At 37.0% G+C, this 24,720-nt stretch overlaps 1 protein-coding gene and 2 non-coding genes across 3 annotated transcripts in view; 2 read left to right on the forward strand and 1 right to left on the reverse strand.

Moving 5' to 3' along the window:
• LOC135084469 (sex peptide receptor) overlaps positions 1-24,720 on the forward strand; it is a 482,468-nt gene that overhangs the window by 137,976 nt on the left and 319,772 nt on the right. The window lies entirely within an intron of this gene.
• Trnal-cag (transfer RNA leucine (anticodon CAG)) lies at positions 6,205-6,276 on the forward strand. The gene has a single exon. It is a non-coding gene; the product is annotated as a tRNA-Leu (tRNA).
• Trnaa-ggc (transfer RNA alanine (anticodon GGC)) lies at positions 14,608-14,680 on the reverse strand. The gene has a single exon. It is a non-coding gene; the product is annotated as a tRNA-Ala (tRNA).

A 24,720-nucleotide genomic window follows, 5' to 3' on the forward strand; every position in this document is an offset into this window, starting at 1 on the left:
CGCCATTTGTTATAGCAATTTACTTTGAAAGCTTATGCTTTATAACTTTTTAATATTTAAATCTGTGATTGACCTAATGTATTTAGGCATACTTTTGTGACTTGTTTTTTTTCTTTTTTTATGAAAAAAGACACATGAAAAAAATAACTTGTACAGTCTCGTTTTGTGATAAAATCGCATTTATTGATACTACTTAAGCTGCAGTTTTAAAAGTGGCCGCGTGGCATGAATAAATGCCATATCTGACGTAGGTAACGTACGGTACATTAACATAACATTAACGAAGTCTACAATTCCAAGTTATCTATGGAACCGGGTAAACACAAAATGCGAGCTCGTTATGAAAATGAAATTGCGTGTGTTCTTGGAGGAGCCTAAAAATGTTCATTAAAACAGTATCTATGCAAGGAATGCCGAAATAAAGGATGAAGCACACTTATCAATTCGTAACCGGTATCAACTCAAGTGCCCGAGTGCCCGAGCAACTGCACGCAGGAGGATTTAATGAATGCTGCTGACAACGCCACTCTTGTAGCGGAGTTTTGGGCTGACACAGTGTAGGTTTGTTGTCGACACTACAAGAATAGAAGAACTCGAGGCGGTCAGTATTATATGTATGAAACTCCGTATTGCAACGCAAACCTATCCTGTCCACACCGTAACGTAAACGCCTCGCCTCGAGGCTAAAGGCGAGTATGCTAAGGTTAATCAGCTTGTTGGCTTGAAAAATCTGGGAAAATTTGTAATAATTCTGCTTTTCATGATCTTTCAAGGAAAAGTATAACGGTTAAGATACATATGTTAGTTTAAGAGTAATAGTCATTTGACTCATGTATTATAACATTTCTTAACCAGAAAAATTCCTTAGAAGAAAATATGAAAAGTAACTTTAGATGAAATAATTGCTTGCTTCTGAAATATATTGTGGTAACGACGGACAACTACGGAACCCTACACTGCGCGTGCCACGACACGCACTTGGCCAATTTTTATATTATACAAGATAGGTACATGGATACAGTCAGCGTCAAATAGTTCGTGTCAGTCAAAGTGGCCAATAAATTGACAACACAACCTTAATAATATTCCAATTGTGACAAAGACGTGTTGCGAACTTTTGGCTACTTTGGGTGACACGAACTATTTGACGATGACTGTACGTGTATACAGGGTGTTAGGTAAATGGGTATATGAGCCGACACTAGCCCATGTTAACATGGTCATATAAATGGTATGGTAAAGTCAGAAATTTGATATCATCATTTTAATTTTTTTAATTTTCATACAAAATTAATTTTATAAAATCCGATTTGTATGAAAAATAAAATAATTAAAATGAAGATATCAATTTTCTGACTTCACCATACCATTTACATGACCATGTTAACATGGGCTAGTGTCGACTCATATACCCTTTTACCTAACACCCTGTATACATTTTTGTAAACTTTCAGAATGCTATTTTCCCACAGTGCTGGAATAGAAATACTCGTTATGTGAACCGACGATCTAGTGAAGGTCGCGGGAAGTACTTTGATGGGGGCAGTGCGGGACTGGTCGCTATGGAAATCCTTGGGGGAGGCCTTTGTCCAGCAGTGGACATCATTTGAGGTCGCTTGTTAAGTTATTTCAGGGTTTTCAGTCAACTTTGTAAAAAAATAGCCACAAACAAAACATCTTACGGCGAAACTCATTTCATTCTCATAACCCTTGTGATAAGAATAAAACAACATCAAAACAAACAAAAGAATGATCAGCAATCCCTCGAGATATACAGAAGATATCTTATCAGACTTCAATGTTTGTTGCGAAATCGCCTTTATTACTTAGTACATAAGAGGCCACTGTGTTAGCTTGAAACGCCGTTTGTACCTTCGGGTTAAACTGACCCCACGAATAATTGACTAGAAATCCTTCGAAGGCTTATATCAGAGGTTCTCAATCTTATTATGTCCCCACTTTGAAAATGAATTATTTTTCAGCTTCCCTCAATATTTAAACCATCATCAATATGAATCGGTGTTGTTTCAATTCAATACTACAATCCGGGCCTTTTCAACGCGAGAGTGAATAGGTCAATCAATCAATCTCAATCTTTAAGCCGTACTTGCGTCTAAAAGCACTTTTATAAGCCTTGACATTATGATAAATTGCAAAAAAGACAATGACCATTTAACTTTTATATTACTTGTATTAATGAAATTAGAATATTATTGTTATTCTTATTAATAAATAAACTGATTAAAGTAAATTATTCATATTCATAATTATTTGTATCTGGGACATGTGGGTAGTTATCCATTATAAAACCGATAACAACACGGCCTACCACGTGGTTCCCTTGGGAACACTTCTCATCCTGTTTAATATGACCAGTGTTTCTCAAAGTGTAATATAACACCCTCTTATTGGCACTGGTAAACTACGTACATAGATCGCAGAATTGCTAAAATCAAGTGGCAGTGGGCGGGGCACAAGCACATAGCTCGTAGAGACGATGGCCGTTGGGGCAGAAAAGTTCTCGAGTGGCGACCACGGGCTGGAAGACGTAGCGTGGGCAGGCCTCCTACTAGGTGGACCGACGATCTGGTGAAGGTCGCAGGAAGAGCCTGGATGCGGGCAGCGCAGGACCGTTCATTGTGGAAAACCTTGGAGGAGGCCTTTGTCCAGCAGTGGACGTCATTCGGCTGAAACGAAACTATGGAACAACGACAATAGCCCAATAGTGTCGGTGTCGGACTGGGTGAATTGAGATTTGAACGCGGGTTCGAACCTCGTCACCGCTCGTTTATTGTGGTGCTGTGGTAAATAGATCAGACCCTGTATATTATTCAAGATCTGAGTATTAGTCAGGACAAATCAAAAGAGCCTAAATTCGACAGAATCTAATCGTTTCTTTACAGAATTCCCATAGCCTTCTTCCAGCTCCATAATCAGATCAGCTCCATGGCATCATTATAATATTGCATTGCCATCTAAATTACATGTGTGTGCAAAATTTCAGTTCAATTGCTTGTTAGGAAGTGGGTCTAAAAGACGTAGCACATTTATCAACCCGGAAAGGGGTCGTAATCGTAACCGTATCAACTCGAGGCGGTCAGTATTCTTTGTACGAAACTCCATACTGCAACGCACACTTATCCGCACCTTGACGTAAAAGCCTCGTCTCCCGGTTGACAGCGCGCGAAAGACTATACAGTGTTGAGGTTGACCCCTTTCCGAGTTGATTACTCTGCTTTGACCTTAATTCAGCTTGCATTTGATCCAAAAATACCCTATGTTTGGATCAAATGCAAGCTGAATTAAGGTCAAACATAGGGTATTTTTGGATCAAACTGACTGACCCTACACAATGAAGTTTAACTGCCCCGATTTGTAGCTTTAATTTCATCTACTCAATATTTTAAAAGTCTGATTTTTTTAATGCAAATTGCAAAACAAGACAAGACAAGAATTTTACCGCAATCGCACCTGATGTTAAGTGAGATGCAGTCTAGGATGGTATAACTGCCCTGTGAGTGCCTATTCACTCTCGCGTTGAAAAGGCCCGGATTGTAGTATTGAATTGAAACAACACCGATTCATATTGATGATGTAAGATTTGTAAGAACTATTTATTAGTCTAAACAAATAAAGAAATTTTGACTTTGACTTTGACTTTGATGGTTTAAATATTGAGGGAAGCTGAAAAATAATTCATTTTCTTTCAAAGTGGGGACATAATAAGATTGAGAACCTCTGATATAAGCCTTCGAAGGATTTCTAGTCAATTATTCGTGGGGTCAGTTTAACCCGAAGGTACAAACGGCGTTTCAAGCTAACACAGTGGCCTCTTATATACTAAGTAATAGAGGCGATTTTGGAACAAACATTGAAGTCTGATAAGATATCTTCTGTATATCTCGAGGGATTCCTGATCATTGTTTTGTTTGTTTTGATGTTGTTTTATTCTTATCACAAGGGTTATGAGAATGAAATGAGTTTCGCTGTAAGATGTTTTGTTTGTGGCTATTTTTTTTACAAAGTTGACTGAAAATCCTGAAATAACTTAACAAGCGACCTCAAATGATGTCCACTGCTGGACAAAGGCCTCCCCCAAGGATTTCCACAGCGACTAGTCCTGCACTGCCCCCATCAAGGTACTTCCCGCGACCTTCACTAGATCGTCGGTTTACATAACGAGTATTTCTATTCCAGCACTATGGGAAAATAGCATTCTGAAAGTTTACAAAAATGTATATATGTTACGGTCAAAGTGATAAATGTGAAAATTATGAATAATCGCCGGTTATTATGAATAATTACCGCATGAGTTGGTAAATGTGATTAATATAAGATCATTTATGTGTGTATAAAACTAAATAGGCGGCTTAGGGGTGGCCCAAGGGCCACCCCCGCCGCACCTTAACCTATTTTTCACTTTAAATCAAAACAATGTGTTATAGGCATTATGGCAAAGTAATGTTATGCAAAAAACATTCCAAACTCATTTTGCCAAATAATATTAATATATGATATCAAAACGTTCAAAATGTGAGGCTGTACATGAGCGCTGTACACGAGCCGGTGTTCTCTTTTATGATATTTGTTAGTATTAAGGTTACATTATGAAATAATCACTGATAAATGTGATTAATTTATCACTTTTACCAAGCCTGTCGGTAATTATTCATAATAACCGGCGATTATTCATAATTTTCAATTTATCACATTAACCGTAACATATACACGTACAGTCATCGTCAAATAGTTCGTGTCACCCAAAGTAGCCAAAAGTTCGCAACACGTCTTTGTTACAATGAGGGCTATCGTTTTAGCGCTCACCAGTTAGCGCCACTGTAGAGTAAGGTCCTGTCACTTGCTAGTAGCGAAGACAGTGGCACCAACTGATGAGCGCGAAAGTGGTAGGAGGACTATCGTATTTGCACTCATCAAGATGGCGCCACTGTAGAGTAAAGTCCTGTCAATCGCCAGGGGTGCCAACTGTTAAGTATAAAAACGATAGCCCTCATTGGAATATTATTAAGGTTGTGTTGTCATTGTCAACTTATTGTCCACTTTGGCTGACACGAACTATTTGATGCTGACTGTATCTATGTACCTATCTTCTATAATATAAAAATTGGCCAAGTGCGTGTCGTGGCACACGCAGTGTAGTTGTCTGTCGTTACCACAATATATTTCAGAAGCAAGCAATTACTTCATCTAAAGTTACTTTTCATATTTTCTTCTAAGGAATTTTTACTGGTATAATACATGAGTCAAATGACTATTACTCTTAAACTAACATATGTATCTTAACCGTTATAGTTTTTCTTGAAAGATCATGAAAAGCAGTATTATTACAAATTTTCCCAGATTTTTCAAGCCAACAGTTTAGTTTTTAGCCCTACCTGTATCTATGACCTATGTACCTGTCTTCTATAATATAAAAATGAATCGCAAATTGTGTTGGTAAGCGCATAACTCAACAACGCTTGGACCAATTTCATTAATGTTTTTTTTAATGTCCATTAAAGTCCAAGGATGGTTTTTACGCCGAGAAAAATGCGAAGCCGCGGGCGGAAAGCTAGTTTAGAATATTTTTAAAACCTATTTCGTTTTGCGTGCCACTGATGTAGAGCGTAGCTAACTGAAATGAACTTTGACAAAAAGTCTGATTCTAGTGCCGATACGGCACGCAAGGTTAATCAGCTTGTAAAATCTTTGTACAAAGGTGGAATGAGCCCATAGTGATGTAGAAATGTCGATAGTTTGAGTTGTCGATGACCTCAAAAAAAAAAAGAAACCAAAGGGACAAAAATGCCATTTAACAGATTAGGCACCTTGTACAGTTGTAATAAGCTCTACTTTCTAAATAAAGGTGTAACCTCTTCCCATTCCCACCTCTCTTTCCCACCGCTGCAATTCCTGAGTAGCCAGGATCTACAGCCTGATCGCCAATATCAAAACCCAACTCGTAAGTTGGTCGAGCAACGAAATTAACCAGAAGAACAAAGGAAGACTTTAAAGTTAAGGATCGACTTTCCTCCAGTGCAAAGATGACAGGTGACAAAACAAAGGTTTAAGTAACCTTTAAGAAAAGATAACTCACCAATTCACCATACAGGGTGTCCCAAAAAGAACGTGCAAAACTTAAGGTGATAGAAGAAAGAGAGAAAGGAGGCTTTCAAGACGAATTAGAAGAAAAATAATAAGAAAACCGCCTCTGTGGTCTAGTGGTAAGACCGTCTGCTTCAGACGCAGAGGTCCTGGGTTCGATTCCCAGTGGGGGCAGATTTTTCTGTTCGGTTTGGTTGGTGGTAGGGCTTGTTTTAAGTCCGCCTGGCTAGCTACCACCATCTTACCTAAGTCTGTCGCCATAAAAACAATGTTAATAGCATTGTTCTGTTCCGACAGTTAGAGGTAAGATAGCCAGTTCCTCCGTGGTTGAGGATTCCGGGTGAAGCTCGCTTTCACCTTCGGCCTGATCATCACTTACCATCAGGTGAGATACAGGCCAAGAACTTCCTCGTTGTGGATAAAAAAAATATCTGCTCATTTGTATACACAGCTACAAGAGATAGGCTAGACTAAAAAACATGAAAAAAATTGTACTCATTTGAAATGTATATCATATCCTCAAGTTTGGAACGCTCTTTTTGGGACAGCCTGTATAAAGGTGTAGTCAGATCTACATTATGGTTCAGCAATAAGCCATAGATTATTGAAAACCCCGAAGTAAAATAATCCCTCCTGACGCCTGAAGCCTTTCAATCTAAACATGATTAAGATATTAGATGACAATACTTATCGGATATTTGGAATTTCGATTTTCTTGTCTTTGTAGATGGCGTGGGTGTTGATTAGATTTCTACTTTGTCCTCGGTTGGGATCAGATGAGATGAGATTTTTTGGTAAAGAAAATTGGTTGACGCGACCTAAAGGATTCTATTTATAGGAGTACCTATAGAATAGGGCATTTACTTGTAGCAGAACAACGAGCCGCGCTCTACATTTTCTAGTGGGTATGACCCTAGTTTCACGTACCAAACGTCGTACATTTTACCTGTCCTGTACCATTTATACATTTGTTTCACTTATACACACATAAAATTATCACTTCACGGGATTTATTGCAACAATATCTATTTTAACGGTAAATAATATTTACCCTCCCGACGTTTGTTTAGTCTGCCCGCGACCATGACTCGTGCAACCGAGCCGAAACGTCGGGAGGGTAAATATTATTTACCGTTAAAATAGATATTGTTGCAATAAATCCCGTGAAGTGATAATTTTATAGTAAAAAATGCAACATAATAGTTTAAAATTTTATACACACATCACATAAGAAGAGAAGATTTTATGTTATTAGATAGGGGATTTCACAATAAAAATTCATACAAAAAGTTTTTCTACAATTTCACTGTCACTCACAGTTACACATTTTGATAGTGGCGCTACCACATATCACAGAAACTAAAGGGAGATGTGAAAAGGGGGCGGGGCCGGTGTCGCAGCAATATGCCCAAAAACAGAACACATTGCTCGCGACAGCAATGATGACAGCAACAACGTTATAATTGTTATGTGTCAACAGTTTACATTGCTTGCGTAGTACTAAAGATTATTCGAACGTTGAGAATTGATACCGCAGTGGATAATCAGCACAGTCAAACTAATAGAATACATTCAATCGCACGTCACTACCTATGTAGTGGTGCTGTATGTACATTACACTGAATACAATGTGTGCATGACACACACTGTTCGTGACGTATTGTTTCTATTTTGATTATTTTGTGTGTGTGAATTTCTGCGACACTGAGTTTTGAACTCAGTGCATTAGTTGGCATCTCTCTAGATTGCACTTATAGAAATTTTACAGGTTCTGCTCTAGTCTACACTCACCTTTAAACTGCCCACACTGACCAGGCGTTCAATATATAAATGTAACCTCATCCAAAACTTCTGTGTCTTCGTTACTGCTAAAGGAACTCGATAGGAACCCATAAGGTACGCACGCCTGCCGAATAGACCTCTTGGGCCTACTTCACGTGGTGTTACTTATCAACCCTTGCCACAGCTAAAAGAAACCAGCCAGTGACCAAATTACAGCCTCCAGTTATATACTATTTTAGTATTAAGTTGTTTTTTTTATGCATAACAAGGCTGGTATTAGAACGCAATCGCACCTGGTGTTAAGTGAGATGCAGTCTAGGATCGTATATGGTATATCTGCCATGTAAGTGCCTATTCACTCTGGCCTTAAAAAAGGCTGTTTTCTAACCAAATCTTCTTTATATAAAACAAAGTATTAGGCTGCGTTTTCACCAGAGATATGCAAGGATGCGTAGCAAGGGATGTGTTTGTAAAGAACCAATAGAAACGCTTCATTTACCTCGCCTTAGTAAGTGGAGGGGAGAGTCGCATTCCATGAACAGTTCGAGAAATCAGTTTCTTTAGATTGTATTAACTGTTTCTTTGTTGGCCGCTCTATTTACTCTGTGCCAGGGTTCCAATGCGTTTGCTTTAGATAAGCTCGCACATTTAAGTATGTGTAATTCGATCGAGGGCGAAATAGGGAACCCTTCCAAGGATTTCGGTTGCTAACATCTCAATAGATAGCTTCTTTCCTTGAGATAAATACAACCAACGTGATGCCTTTTGCGAAGGGTTATTTACTAAATAAGGTTCTGTCCCTCTAGCACGAAAAAGTTTCGACTTCGAATCGTTTGCGTATTCGAATCGTCATCAAAAGATTTAGTACGAAAACTACAACAGCGCCCTTGTGAACGTGTCGTAAAGTGAACTTAATATGAGAAATGGTTGCACGAAACTTATTTTGAGAATCAAAATTGTCACGTTATATATTTAATTCGAAGGTTGAGTATCGAATTTTGTCGAATACGCAAACGATTCGAAGACAAAAGTTGTTCATGCTAGAGGTACTGGCTGAAATGACAAACATATAAATATAAAAAACAACTGAATATAGAACTACCTTTTTGAAGTTTGTTAATTATTAATTATTTATTTATTTGCACAGAAACATGGTACAATATTAGTACCTAGTTTGAAAAATTCGTTGGATATTTTAGTCAGAAACTATGTGATTACAAGCCATAACATAATATACATAAGTATGCCAAGATAGCAAGATCTTAAACATTGCTGTATGCGTTTCATTTTACAAAGAAAACAGCTGATATTGACAGAAGGGGATCATAATAATAGCCCGAGGGTTGTGGCAGGAAAACTCACAAAGCAAAAAACACAATATTTTGGTTATTCAGCATTTTTTTGCTTACTCGACAGTTAGGGGTGATATTGTTGGTGGTTGATAGTTGGTGAAGCAATGTTAAGCAGTTGTTTTCTATACAGGGTGGCAACGATAAGTGATCTCACTCGATTATTTCTAAACTATACAAGATATCGAAAAACTGGTTAATGATTCTGAAAGTGCTTAACGAGCCCTATCAAACTACAGAGGTTACAGAATAAACTGGATCTATCCGAAAATATAATGTTTGCAGCTTTAATACATTTAGTAAAGCCACACAATATTATTAGAAATAAGACAAGATATCTAAAAACAGTAAAAACTGGTTACTGATCCTGAAAGTGCTTCACGAGCTCCATCAAACGGTAATACTAATAAGTTACAGAATAAACTGGATCTATCCAAAAAATATATGTTTTCAGCTTCCATTGATTGGTATTGATAGAGCTTGTGGAGCACTTTCAGGATCAGTATAACCACTTTTTCAATATCTTGTATATTTAAGAAATAATGTAATGAGATCACTTATCGTTTCCACCCTGTATAAAATAGACCAGTAAACTCGCAACTCCACTGCTGGACAAAGGCCCCGCAATCCCAAAAAAAACTTTTTAACCCATAATGCCCAGAACTATGTATTTAAATCTCTGATTTTTATGGAATTCGGCATATTTACAGTTTCTTTTATAGGCATCGCAAGAGAACTTGTACCATTCGCTCATTTTCGTGCCTCTGGGCATATGTGAGTGCATCTCAAAATTTTCACCAGATCGTCGGTCCACCTAGTGTGAGGTCTGTCCACACTACGTTTTCTGGCCAGTGGTTGCCACTCGAGAACTTTTCTTCTTCTCAATAATAGTTATGGCCTCCGTAATACAGATACTTCATCATCATCATCATTTCAGCCATAGGGCGTCCACTGCTGAACATAGACCTCCCCCAATGCTTTCCATGTTGATCGGTTGGTAGCGGCCTGCGTCCAGCGCTTCCCTGCTACCTTTATGATGTCATCGGTCCACTACTACTATGTACTAGAAACTTATGTAACTAATTTTAAATTGGATTAAATACAATTAACTAAATTCAATTTAAACCTGTCTGCGAGGGACAAAGCGACTACGGAATCTGACATAATGAGAAGTGCTTGGGAAAATCCTACACAAAATGAATTGAAACTAAAATATACTAGCACGAAACAAACGGACAAAACAATACCTTCCACTGAGTGTGTGGGCACCTTTTGTTCGACGAATGTTCGTGACAGAAAATCGTGCAATGTAGAACTCGGAATTTACACGCTTGAGTGAGACAATCATTTTGTAAAGGTTTTTAGGTAAAGTCAGCATCAAATAAATGTAATTCGTGACACCAAAAGTGATTAAACAACACAACCTATTCCAATAAAATTGTGACAAAGACGTGTTGCGAACTTTTTGGCTACTTTTGTGTCACGAATTATTTGACGCTGACTGTACCTATAGTTTAGATATAGGCCATAGACTTTTAAATGGATATTTAATACTCAATACTCAATATTTTAATATATAATATGAAAGTATTTTATACGTTAACATATTAAAGTTATCTATGCAACTATTTCTTGTCTACAAAGTGTGTCTTTTTTAAAACTTAACTTGAAAAAAGCAAAGGCAAGCGGAAGGACCACGACCTTCCACGTGAGTTCTATTCCCACTTTAGGTAGTTCGATTTTTTTAAAGATATTTTAAGTTTAGATCGAGTGGCGAGTCTTAAGGCCCGAAAATTTTAATAACTAATTATGCCTTATCTTTGAATTGGCTTGACTGAGTGTAATGGAACTTTATTTGACAGAAGACTGACATTTACACTTTAAATAAAGAATGAGATTTCCGCGAAACATCTTGAACAGAGCGAAATAAGACATTACATTCAGACAATTTAGGGATCCAGTGCTTAGCTCAGTGAGTGCCTGGGGTATGGGAGCAGCACAGGGGTGTGGCATTGTTATATTATGACGTGACAGAGCATAAACATCTGAAGTCTCGCTGACATTTGACGTAACAAAATACAGGGTGGAAAAGATAAGTGATCTGGGTGGAAACGACAAGTGATCTCACTCAATTATTTCGAAACGGTACCAATAATAGTTACATAATAAACTGGAATTTTCCGAAAATTCAATGTTTTCAGCTTCCATACTAAATGTATGCCAACCACACTATAATATTGAAAGAGTAATTAAAAAAAAATATACAAAATAAACTCGTAAATTGAATTTATGGATGGATCCCGTTTATTCTGTAACCTATTATTGATACCGTTGGATAGAGCTCGTGAAGCACTTTTAGGAGCAATAACCAGTTTTACGATATCTTGTGTAGTTTTTTATTATGTGACTTTACCAATTGTATGGAAGCTGGAAACATTGAATTTTTGGATAGATACAGTTAACCCTTAACACCACTCGTGGGGGACCTAGCTCCCCCACCGCCTACTTTTTTGCAAATAAAATAATTATTTAAAATGCGACGCGGTTGCGGTCCGGTGTATTCCCAGTGATGCCCGAGAGCTAGCAGGGGACGGACGTGTGCGCTGTTTACGTTTGTGGTTTATGAGGTACATGCCGTTGCGGGACCTAAGTCCCCCACGAGTGTAGTTATGTAGGTATTTTTCCATATTAGATTTTTTATAAATTAGTATTTTTCATAGGTTTTGCTGCAATATGGCTAAAGATTTGAATCCCCAGCAGATGTGTTGACTTACCTGAAGATCTACCAACAAAAGGACCTAGTCAAAATAAAAAAAAGAAAGAAAGATGTCATGTGCCCTCCCAGAGTTTGCTCCAAATGTATGAAAAATGTCTGTCATATCCACTCTATTGATGTGAAAATATATACCAAATATCAACAATAAGTTTATTTTAGATTATAATCATAATGTTGAGACTAATTATTATGGAGACTGCTAAGACATTTTTAGAATAAGTTAAAAAAATATGGGCCAACTATTCCTATTGTGATTTTTCAAGTTCTTAAACTTATTGAAAAGTTTATGTTTGTTTTTGTTCATAGGTATATTGGTTTATTAGAAAAAAGTTTTTTTTTGTTTTGATATTCTAATTTCCAATATTATTTGGGGTTGTCAAGAAAACACTATAAATGTAACTAGTTTTTTGGTAACTTTTTTGTTTGTAGCTAGAAATAATATTTTTTTATGTTTAAAATACGATTAAACCTGTTTTTTCACTTAAATATATGTTTCTTGTTTATTTTATGAAAAATTATCCTAAGATATTTCATACTAAATTACTTAAATATTGAATACAAATAGTGGGGACTTAGGTCCCCCACGAGTGTAGATGTGTAAGCTGAAAATACCAAGTGGTGTTAAGGGTTAATTCTGAAACCTGTTATTGATACCGTTTGATAAAGCTCATGGAGTACGGATCAGTAACAAGTTTTTCATATCACGTATAGTTTAGAAATAATCGAGTGAGATCACTTATCGGCCTAATTGTCGGCCGTTTGGTGTAGTGGTTCAGAACGGACTACTATGCCGAGAGGTCCCGGGTTCGATTCCCGGCCAGAAATTGAAATGATGAATTTTAATTTCTGTGACGGGTCTGGGTGTGACTATGTATAATATTTATGTATTAAAAAAAAAAGTATATAAGTAGTATATCCGTTAAGCTAGCACCCATAACACAAGCATTAAGTTGCTTACTTTGGGGCTAGCTGGCGCTGTGTGAAATTGTCCAAAGATTTATTATTTATTTATTTACTTATCGTTTCCACCCTGTATACCCTTCCGTGCCGCTGCCATACGTCACGCACTGACTGTCCTATGCGCTAGATCTTTAGCTAGCTAGTCCATCGATATCTACACTATCTCAACCAGTCTGTATCCAGTGGCCTAATTCACGTATTTTGACAGTCAAGATCTCGCTGACGTTCAGAAGTCGTCCCATTGAAAAACAGTTCTAAACCCGTATTCACAAGGGTCATTTTTATAGAACGATTACTCGATAGGATCGCAAGTCGCAACTCAGCGATTTGTTGTCATTGACGTTTAGTTACGTCGACCCATCGAAAAACAGCTCTAAATCCGTATTAAAGGTCATTTCGTTAGTACGATTACTCGATAGGATCGCATTCAGCGATTTGTTGTCGTTGAAGTTTTGTTACGTGAATGAGGCTACAGGTGCTTATACTCCGACTATTAAGTGAACTGTAGTCCTGATTCCTCATAATTCATCATTCGGGAAAACCCCCGAATTCGCCCAATTAGCGCTTTTTGTGAGCTCCCTAATGAACACCTGGGATTGTAAGACAATCTGGACCAGGTAAATTGGAAAAGGTATCGCAATTTCAGTTTTGAAGGTACTACGCTAAGGTATATTTTATCTTACATAGATTACATACCATAGGAATGTTTCCTGGGTAAAAAAGCAAGAGTTTTAATTAGTCCGTCAGTTAGCTTATCAAAAACTACTCGACACTTATTTTTCACTTTTTAAAACTAATGAAAATGTAAAGAGATAAAGCGTGCCAAAGTTCTAAAGAAAAGGCCGGTGACGTCAGTGAGTGCGTAAAAGTGCAGCACTTTGTGACGTCGCGCGGAACTTCAATGCACTATAACTTTATAATTATTTGTTTGATTGACAATTAAAAATATACGTGTCCAATATTTTTTTATATTAAAATTGACGGACTAAAAATTTTTTTTTAGGAAACTAGCCTATTGTATTAGTTAGAGAATAGAAAGATAGACAAACTCTTTGTAATATAAGGTCATAGCAGACATATCAACTCGGAAAGGGATCAACACCGTATCGCGGTATCGCCTTTGCGAGCTGTCATCTCCTTTCGCGCGCTGTCAACCGCGAGGCAAGGCGTTTATAGATGACCCACGCTGAACTGTCCCACCAAACTCAACGACAGAGGGGCGCTACCATCGTTCAACTATATGGTTTCCAACATGGCAAAAATCGGAACCAGCGATCTGGTATAGACGGTGGCGCCCCGCTGTCAATGTCATGGATAGGACAGTTCAGTATTTTGGAACTATAATTACGTTACGATGCGGATAAGTGTGCGTTGAAGTATGGTGTTTCATGCAAAGAATACTGACCGCCTCGAGTTGATACGGTTACGTTACGATCCCTTTCCGGGTTGATAAATGTGTTACGGCCTTTATTCAGCAGTACAACAGACTATACTTTTTATTGCAAAATATCACTTTTTTACAAGTATTTAAGGTGCATTTTGATGTACCGCTGTCTGAAGATACATCACACTATATTTCAGTACTGCTTCAATACTAGCCCACTTATTTTAAATTATAATAACATGAAAAAATCTAACTGCCTAAGGCGGGAATCGAACCCACGACCCTTCGCTTGCCGGGCGACTGCTCTTCCAACTGAGCTACTTAGACACTGGATGAACTTATCGTCCCACTTATTGTCCCGAAGCAAGTAGAGTTCAAACTACACTGGGACATAAAAGCGTTTTACACAAACCTATTTGCATTAAATAAATTACTTTCATGACTTTAACACATCGCTAGAGTAAATTAAACTCGTCTTAAACGACTCTGCAATCTTTAAATCTAAACAAAACTTCGCAAAAGTATGCAAATCAAATTAAACTTCGACTTCACACCATGCCTAAATAAATATTATTTAAACGTGAAACTTCGGATGGAATAGTTCAATAATCTGACAGTTCTAAATTGAATCACACCTCAAGGGTTGTTTGTATGAACCACAGAAAAGGTATGGCAATAGACGCCTCAATTCAGAAATATACAGGGTGTCCCAAAATTAGCGTCACACTGACACCGAGGTAGTTAGGTCTCAGATGCACCGAACAAACTTAACATGTCCATAAAAGTTTCATGGCTTTTGAGCCTGTAGTATAAGTATACCTATAAAAAAAACCTTTTCTTATCGGATACTCCCGTCATAATAATGAACTGCATATCCGTGAAGCCACAGTTTATTTATTTATTTATATAATTCACTGTGGACTTACAGTTTTACCCAAAACGTCCATCAGCCATCAGTCATCAGTTCCGTCAACTTGTTCGCTCAGTAACGCTCAGTCCAGCCAGTATCAGTGATTCAGTACATGGAGTTTCAGTGACAGTCCGTGACTGCCGCTGTCGGACTGACACTGACATCTGTAGATGGGTTCGCAGAGAATGTATGAAAGAATATTTCGCACTGTGCCGGTTCTGTTTAATTTAAATTACCAAATGTCGTCCACTGCTGGACAAAGGCCTCCCCCAAGGTGAAGCTTTTCCACAATGAACGGTCCTGTGCTGCCCGCATCTAGGTTCTTCCCGCGATCTTTGCCAGATCGTCAGTCCACCTAGTAGGAAGCCTGCCCACGCTACGTATTCCAGCCCGTGGTCGTACCAGTATGAGTAAAGTAAATTACAGTATGTGTCTATAGATCAATGCGTCAGTAACGGTTTTATATTTTATATTTAATTTCTAGGCGGTCTTATCAATTTGTGGTGTCTACAAGCCTAAGTGGTCTAAACCATAAGTAAAGGTCCATCAAAGTTTGCCAACGATCGATTAAACTCAAACCGAACTTCGGGAGGTAGTTTGATAACTTGAATATTAAAACGCATTTGATTTGGTGGGTAATGTGTAGTAGTAGTCCCAAAGTATAGTAAACTAAACTAAAGCTTATTGTTTGGAGTTAATTAAACACACATAAGGTGTAGGAGGTAGGAGGGTGTGTTGGGGCTTTAAGGCCATCTTGACTAAAGAGGGTTGACTTGGAACGAAGATATGGGTATTTCTCATCGCCACGGTTCTCATCGTCACCTTCGTGGCAAATTTTATTTCTAACTTATTTCAACTTTTTGTAAACAAAAATTGTAGCGCTTGATGTGAAGAGTGTATTCTCAGTAAATCAGTCAAATAGTGAGTCTCGTTTGGAAGCTTTAACGTTTTGAATTTTTTGATGCCACGAAAGTGATTCTGTACTTCACAGCAATATTTTTTTCAAACTTTACTACCGTAAATGACTCTTAAGTGTTTATAAAACATATATTTTGTCTTATTTTCATAGATAAATAGCAATAACATAATATAAATAGGTACCTACTTAAATACAAGATAAACTTTTACCGATAACGTCACCTACTAAGTTACAAGATTCTACGCAATTGGTTTTAAGGGTGATACTGGTGGCATTCTGAAATGCTAAAGAAGCAAAAAAGGATTATACCTCAATAAAAAGGAACTCTAACTGATTAATTATTCAGTCCTCAACAAAAATATATTTTTTATTGAGGCCACAGGGCCTCGTATTTTTGTTGTACAACTTTTAACTGAAATTTCAGATTAAATTTATCTTACAAACATATACACAGTCACTTAGACAGACATACATACAGTCATAAAGACAGACAGACAACAAAAATACGAGGCCCTTATTTTTTATTGATGTACCTACTGAACTCTACTTACCACGTATAATTTATTAGTTATTAAAATATTTTAAAAACATAAACACCAGTCACTATATTTTAAAATAAACCAAAGCAAGAAATCACTTTCGTGGTCTAAAATCACCTTCGTGTATAAAACACCACGAAGGTGATGCCACGAAGGTGACGAAAATTTTAGTTTTTTATGAATTATCCTTAAATTTGAATTTAACGGTTCAAGTCGAATACTACACAAATAAGCCTAACATGTTAAGTTTTCAATAGCCTAAGTTTCAATTAAATTGTTTAAATTTTAGAGGTAGAAAATATTGTTCAAGCAAGCGACGGTATGTCTATGGAAAATTACAAAAAGTTACGTATTTTTTTCGCGGAGCGACGATCGACTTATCTCACCTCCCCAATGGCCGGAGCACGACAGACGTTAACCGAATAGAACGCTGTGATTGGTTGCTGGTGTTCGGTTTAACGGCAATCTTGTACTATTACTCAAAATTTTAGGTACCTAAAATCGTGTGACCAACGTATTTCGCTCTCTCAATTCGAAATAATTATAAGAAGATATTTTTTTGACTATTGTGTGGAAAGTATATTTAATTACGATGATTTTAGTATATGCTACACACAAATTGAATGAAAATTGTGAATGCAGTAACCAAATGTTTCATTGCAACCGAAGGTGTGACACGATGAGAACGCGAAAAATTACCCCGTTTTGTATCGTTTCATGTGATGTTTTCGTATTATTTTTGCTTCTATTACGATAAAATTTATTTTGTATGTAGCTAAATAGATGTTTTATTATCTGATATCAAAGTTATTGTTCTAACTTATACCGTTTATGAACTATTATTGAGTGACCATCAAATTTGAGTGAAAATGAGAAGTACCCATATACCAAGCTGGTAGGGTAAAAAGATTATGAGACATGTAGTGTGTAGAGGTTCCTTAATAGCAAAATGACGATTTGTAAGAACTATTTATTAGTCTAACAAATAAAGAAATTTTGACTTTGACTTTGACTTTGACTTGAGAGGTAGGAATAATCCTCAGCTCTCATTCATATTGCAAAAACAGAAAATATTATTCAAACTATTTTCAGGCGTGTGAAGTCGCGGGCACAACTAGTTTTACATAAATACGTATCGCAGTCCTGCAGGAAAGTGCATAGAAGAGGTACCCCAACTTGTAGAAATTACTATTTGTAGCAATTACTTCCGATATCAATTCTAATTGTACTGGCTCAGTTTGTCTCGGATAAAATAGCGTCTAACTATACAATATGACTTTAACAAAAATGTCATGTTGGCAGTTATTTTCAAAACTTTATACTGTAATGTTAAAATTTTGAGAAAGACTCGATTTTCTTCATTGACAAAGTCCCTATTTCAAAGTAAACTGATATTACTTGACTCTTCAGCCAAGTATAAAAAGGATTTACTAAATATTATCTAGCCAAAGACCTAAGCTTGTTAGAATTTTCCATATTATTATACCTGAATTACCAAGAAAAACTAAAAAACTCTACCAACAAGTGTAACCAACTCTTTGCTAACGAGTTAAAAGTTAACCTAACCAAAGGACCCTTGAGACACATATTCTCTGTTCGTACAAATCATAAGTACACCGACAGTCCTTTACCAAATTTAATGTACAATGTTGACAGAGGACCGCCCAAAATCCAATTGCTGGCTTGTTTTATGTCTGTTTTAAATACTTAAGGGTCCGACGTATGGAGATACCACGCTGGACTAAGGCTGGGTACCATCTTACTTTGACTTTAACAAACGTCAAAAACCTGTCGAATTTTATACAAAAAACACTGATTTTCGTTACAGTTACGGTTAAAGTTAGATGGTGTAACTCAGCCTAAGTGGCACGACACGTGCGACACAAATTTGAATAACAGGATTTATATCAGGACTATTCTCACCTCTCGTTCCCACTGCTGCAACTCCTATGTAGCCAGGATCTACAGCTTGACCGCCAATAAAAACCCAACCAGTGAAGGTCAAGTTTGTTCCGGGGAAAGTTAAACTGTCATTGGACTTGCAACGAAATTAATCAGAAGATTAGAGGAGTTCGAACAGGATTTACAGTGAGCATTATTTTAATGAATTCCAGTAAGTCTCCCGCTTTGCAGTACCATGTTGCCGTACCGTACAGTACCAATAATGTCCGTGCCAAATAGTGAAAAGGTTTCCATAGGGAGAATTGTAAAATAGTTCAAGAGTGGGACTATAAGAAAGGAATTAAAAGAAAAAAAATGCAGGTGTGTGAATTAATATATTTTTTTACGAACGCTTTTTTTTCTTATTATGAATTACCGTACGTAGGAACCTTAATGTACTTTAAAGGGCAGAAAATGTTTGCGAAGGCCTGTACAGAAACAGGATAATCCATTTTATGCCTTTCTTTATTTCTTCCCTTCGTTTGTTTTGTTTAATTAGGTTCTATTGGTATTCAGTAATTACTTTTGGCAAATAATACATAGATAAGTTCTTGATTTCGTAATTAATTTTAGGAATAAAATAAAAAGACACGGGTCTTTACGCGACGTTTATGAATGAGTTACATTATGTACTTACGGCTTGACGTTTCGGCTGCGATGCTGCAGCCGCGTTTAAAAGTGGTCGCGTTAAGACCCGTGTCTTAAGGGAGAGTCCGCTAATTTGGACCAGTTTTTTTCAATCCCATTTTACACCTAGTTTTCTTTTGTTTTTGCTAATGTCCATGGTATATAATAAAATATACATTATTCAACTTACTATTTCATAAGTATTAATTAACATGATTGTTGTATATTTAGTACAAATCAACAAAGTACGAGTTCAGAGCTTCGGTCCAATTTAGCCAACCGGTTCGATAATTTGTACCACAGGGTTACTAAATTGGATTTCAATAAATTTCAAGCCTATAAAAAAACTATGGCAAAATATTATACGATACATTCTTAACAAATTAGGAAACGAAAAGGAACATTAGTTAATAACATAGACAATCGATATTGTTTTACACGTTATCACGATTTTGAGTACAAGTTTTGTAATTCCAATTATCGTAACGCACACTTGTACCTAATCTACTTTGCCAGTCTTTTGCTTTCATTTATTGTTAGTCAAACATAACTATGCAGTTATAACTTCAAAATATGATTTACAAAAAAAAATTCAAAATTCTTTGGTAAAGTTCCATACAACTTGATGTGGTACAATTTAGCCGACTAGGTGATAGTGATTTTAAAAAATCGGTATAAAATATAGCTTATAAATACCGAAAAATGTTTCAAATAATTGTAATCCACACTAATTTACGCTTCTAAATAATATATTAGAAACACCCTGTGATTAAATTTAACAAAATTACAAACTAAACATGTATTGTCAAAAGTTACTTGAAAACAATGAAAAAATACTTTTCAAAATAAAACACACGTGTTTGTTGTCACGGCAAAAACCACATGGCCGATATTAATTGATTTTAGTTGTGTATCGCTGAGTGTTGCAATTACAGACATTCAATAAATACTTTACGAAATATGAGGGTGGTACAATTTACCCGGCGGTACAATATACCGAACTCTCCCCTACTATTTCAGTTGTTGAAATGGAACGCGAAAGTTTAAAATCTTATAATTTTAGGAATAAAAAGATTCCTAGATAATGTATATTAATCACCTAATCTATCATAGGTATTTTGTTAGTATACTTATTCTAAACAAATATTTGGGTTTCCTTGGGTTTAAAAACGAAACACACTTTCACAAAGTTTTATAATTAGATAATAACAAAAAACTTTTCTTTGACTTTATATTTAATTCTAGTCTAGAAAATGAAATGTTCAAATTCAATGTGAATATACCAAATTTTGGCTTCCATGCCTACAAATTAATTATAAACTTGCGAGCAAACATTGAAAGGTACCAAGTTGTAACTTGGTTGTAACCAAATAACTTTCAGCGTAGGCTTCCGTTTTAATTGGTCATTAGCAAGTTGGACTTGTGAACAAAGCCTCTGTTTGACCATGTAACAGTTGATTAACTTGGCTTGATATGTTGGTAATGAGTTAGGACATGACACGTTTCTGAGAGACTAATGCCTGAATTAGCAAGCTGAAGTGGCAATAGCAGAGTAAATACAAATGAGTAGGTTATCTTCATAGAAACGCACCGAGCGCGGTTTGTATGTGAGCGCGCCAATACGTATACACGCACACACTGACAAAATTTAGCGTGGATTAGCGGGGAGTTGCGCCGAATTTTGTCAGTGTGTGATACGTATTGGCGCGCTCACATACAAACCGCGCTCGGTGCGTTTCTGTGAAGTTGACCTACTCATTTGTACTTAATCTGGCAATAGGCAGGGCAGTGCCAGTATAGGTCGTGTCATCCACGAAAACGCGCCCCACCATTCTTCCGCTAATGTTTGAGGGTTATCGGTACACGCTAAATCATCCATGAGTGCACACGCACACTACAATAATGTCGATCGGATTGCTCGGATCAAACTCCCCACACCCCACGCTTCCCTTGACCAAAAATTGCCCTGCGTTTTCATGGATGACTACAATTTATGGATCTGTGAAGTGGTCGCTTACTATGGGCCTCATAAGAAGGCTCAAAGTAACCCAAAGGGCGATGGAGCGTGCTATGCTCGGAGTTTCCCTGCGTGATCGAATCAGAAATGAGGAGATCCGCAAGAGAACCAAAGTCGGCCACATAGCCCATAGAATTGTAAAATCAAGTGGCAGTGGGTGGGGCATATAGTACGTAGAACTGACGGCCGATGGGGCAGCAAGGTTTTGAAGTGGAGGCCACCATACAGACCTCATAAAGGTAGCAGGAAGGCGCTGGATGCAGGCCGCTAACAATCGGTCAATATGGAAATCATTGGGGAGGCCTATGTTCAGTAGTGGACGTCTTAGAAATTATTGTACGTACTTACATTTTTCTTTCTTTCAATAATGAGAAAATCTATTTCCAAAAGGTCATCTTAAAAAATATAGCCCAAACTTGACCTTCAACGTTTCTCACGGTTATTTAACCCACACTTCCCCGACATTTCACATTCAGTGCGTAGACTGGTTAAATCGATCAAGTGTCAAGGCGTGAGTCCCCACTTTATTATCATAAATTTCCCGTATTTTCCGGGAATTTCCCAACCCCTTATTAAGTTTGCCGTCTCCCCATTTAAATAAGTATTCTTTTGCATTCCCAAAATTCCGGTTTTATTGCAATAAATTATGGATGGCGGGTGTGGGAATATTGGTATTTTTTGGGATGACGGGATCAAAATATTGACATCACGTCCGCCATTTTTGTTGAGTAGCTTCGAGGAATATTTGATAAACGCAATTGATTGTTGAATACGGTGTAATTTTTGTTTCTGGAATATTTTACTATATGATTTTTTTTAAATTGGTTATTTTAAATAATTTAAACCATGTCTTAAATGGGATTCCAACTTACGATCTTCCGCTTTATTAATATGGCTTCTTACCACTGAGCAGATTGTTACAGTAATGTTCATTTGTTACTAAATAGGCCTTGTCCAACAGTGGACTGCTCTATTATGATGATGATTAAAAATTACAAGAAAAATGCAAATGTAAACTCACTACATCTACCCAGTCTTTCTATGATATACCCATACAAAAAGGTTCCAAAATTGTCCATACTTCAGCTTTTGGGTGTAGGGTCTAATTTACAGTTTCTAAGCAGCCTATTTGGACCTTCAGGATTACGATATTTAAGACATTCAACCTCGGACTAGGCAGTAAAGTTGTTCCTATTTTATTTTAGGCATTGGAAGTCTGCTGGTTATTGAAATTACTTTTTATGTACCTACAATATTGGCTGTATTGAAGTTATAGTATTTACTAATAAAGAATATTATTTTTTGTTTCAGGTAAACCAAACTACATTTATAACTTCGCTGCTGCACCATCAAGGTAAAACTATAGTATTTCATAATGTATAAAACTCATTGATTTTCTGCTAATAGGCTTTTAAAAAACGCTTTTACACTAATCAATAGCATAGCATTTCGTTGCGGGTTTAATGACAGCCTAACTTTCCCCCGGGAGAAAGTTGACCTTCACTGGTTTTTACTGGTGGTCAAGCTGTAGATCCTGGCTTCACAGGAGTTGCAGCAGTGAGAACCAGAGCACAAAGAGGTGGGAATATGCCCGTCATCAGTAGCATTCATATAGTATTTATTTAGGTATTCATTTTATTTCAAGACTTTATTGCACACACATAAGAATGTTCCGTACAAAGTGGTGGGAATTATGCCCGTCACCAGTAGCATTCATTAGTATTATTACACAAGCAATAAGTTTTTTTAATTCCAAAGCGTCGGCCGTTTGGTGTAGTGGCTCAGAACGGACTACTATGCCGAGAGGTCCCGTGTTCGATTCCCGGTCGGGCAGAATTTGAAATGATGAATTTTAATTTCTGTGACGGGTCTGGCTGTTTTCTATGTATAATATGTATGTATTTACAAAAAAAAAGTATTTAAGTATGTTTATATCCAAGTACCCATAGTACAAGCTTTGCTTAGTTTGGAACTAGCGGCGCAGTGTGAAATGTCCAATGATATTTATTTATTATTTACTTATAAAAATATTATTTTTTCGCTTTCTCCTGTATTTTAAAGCAAAACCATTTTACTACAGCTGCGGCTAGATAAAACGCGCCGAATGTTGTCCTTGTCTGTGGCAGAACGATAAAACTGAAAACTTATAGTGTCGCTTTTGAGAACCGCTTATAGCTCATAGCACACTTATCAACCCGGAAAGGGATCAACACTAAATCGCCTTTCGCCGCAAACGTAACGACGTTACGGTGCGGATAAGTGTGCGTTGCAGACGGAGTTTCATACAAAGAATACTGACCGCCTCGAGTTGATATGGTTACGATCCATTTCTGGGTAGATAATGAGTGTGCTCCTCTTTAATACTGTCGTTTCATAAAAAAAATCGATTCAATAGTTTTTAAGTGAAATAATGATAAACATCTATCCACCTATCCATTCATACTTACAACTTTCACACATTTATAGTAAGAAGGATAGTAGAATTTTAAAACTCGTAAATCTTTTTTTTTTCGCTTTCTCCTGTATTTTAAAGCAAAACCATTTAACAACAGCTGCGGCTAGATAAAACGCGCCGAATGTTGTCCTTGTCTGTGGCAGAACGATAAAACTGAAAACTTATAGTGAACTTTGATATTGAACTAGTTTAAAACACAGCCTAGTGGTTACTTAATATAAAAGTCATAAAGTTATAAAAAACTAGCGGCTGCCCGCGACTTCGTTACGCGTGGACCCCGTTTTACTCGCTTAGGGGTTGAATTTTGCAAAATCCCGTCTTAGTGAGCACCTTCGTCCTAAAAGGAACCCCCATTCAAAATTTGAGACTCCTAGCACTTGTAGTTTCTGAGATTTCGTGATGAGTGTGTGAGTCAGTCAGTCAGTCAATGTTAAGAACATTGTTTGTAATAGTAAAAATACAGTATATTGAGATAGTTGACAGAATTTGTCTACAATTTGAAATAAATTACCTAAGTCAAAAATCATGTTTGTTCTAAACACATAATATAATATTTTGGAATTTTATTAAGAGAAAACATCCCAATAACGATTATGTTTTTATTTAAGGAAAAACATCAACTAAAATGTGTTTACTACCTACTTTCTTTTGCCATAGAATGTTCCAAAGGATTCTTCGACGTCACAGTGCAGTGCTGAAAGGTGCAGTAGGTTAAATCGAATAAAAATTTAATTAAGATTAGTTAAAATTAAATGTTACCGAAATGGGCGCATAGATAAAGTACAAAATTCTAAATCTATTTATATAAAACGCAAAGGTGACTGACTGACTGACCGCACATCCTAAACTACTGGACGGATCGTTGTGACCTAGGCATCCGCTAAGTAAGGATTTTACGAAATTCCACCGTTAAGGGGGTAAAACGGGATCCACGCGTACGAAGTAGTGGGCGGCCGCAA

The sequence above is a fragment of the Ostrinia nubilalis genome, chromosome 26, assembly GCF_963855985.1.
Source record: "Ostrinia nubilalis chromosome 26, ilOstNubi1.1, whole genome shotgun sequence".
NCBI lineage: Eukaryota > Metazoa > Arthropoda > Insecta > Lepidoptera > Crambidae > Ostrinia > Ostrinia nubilalis.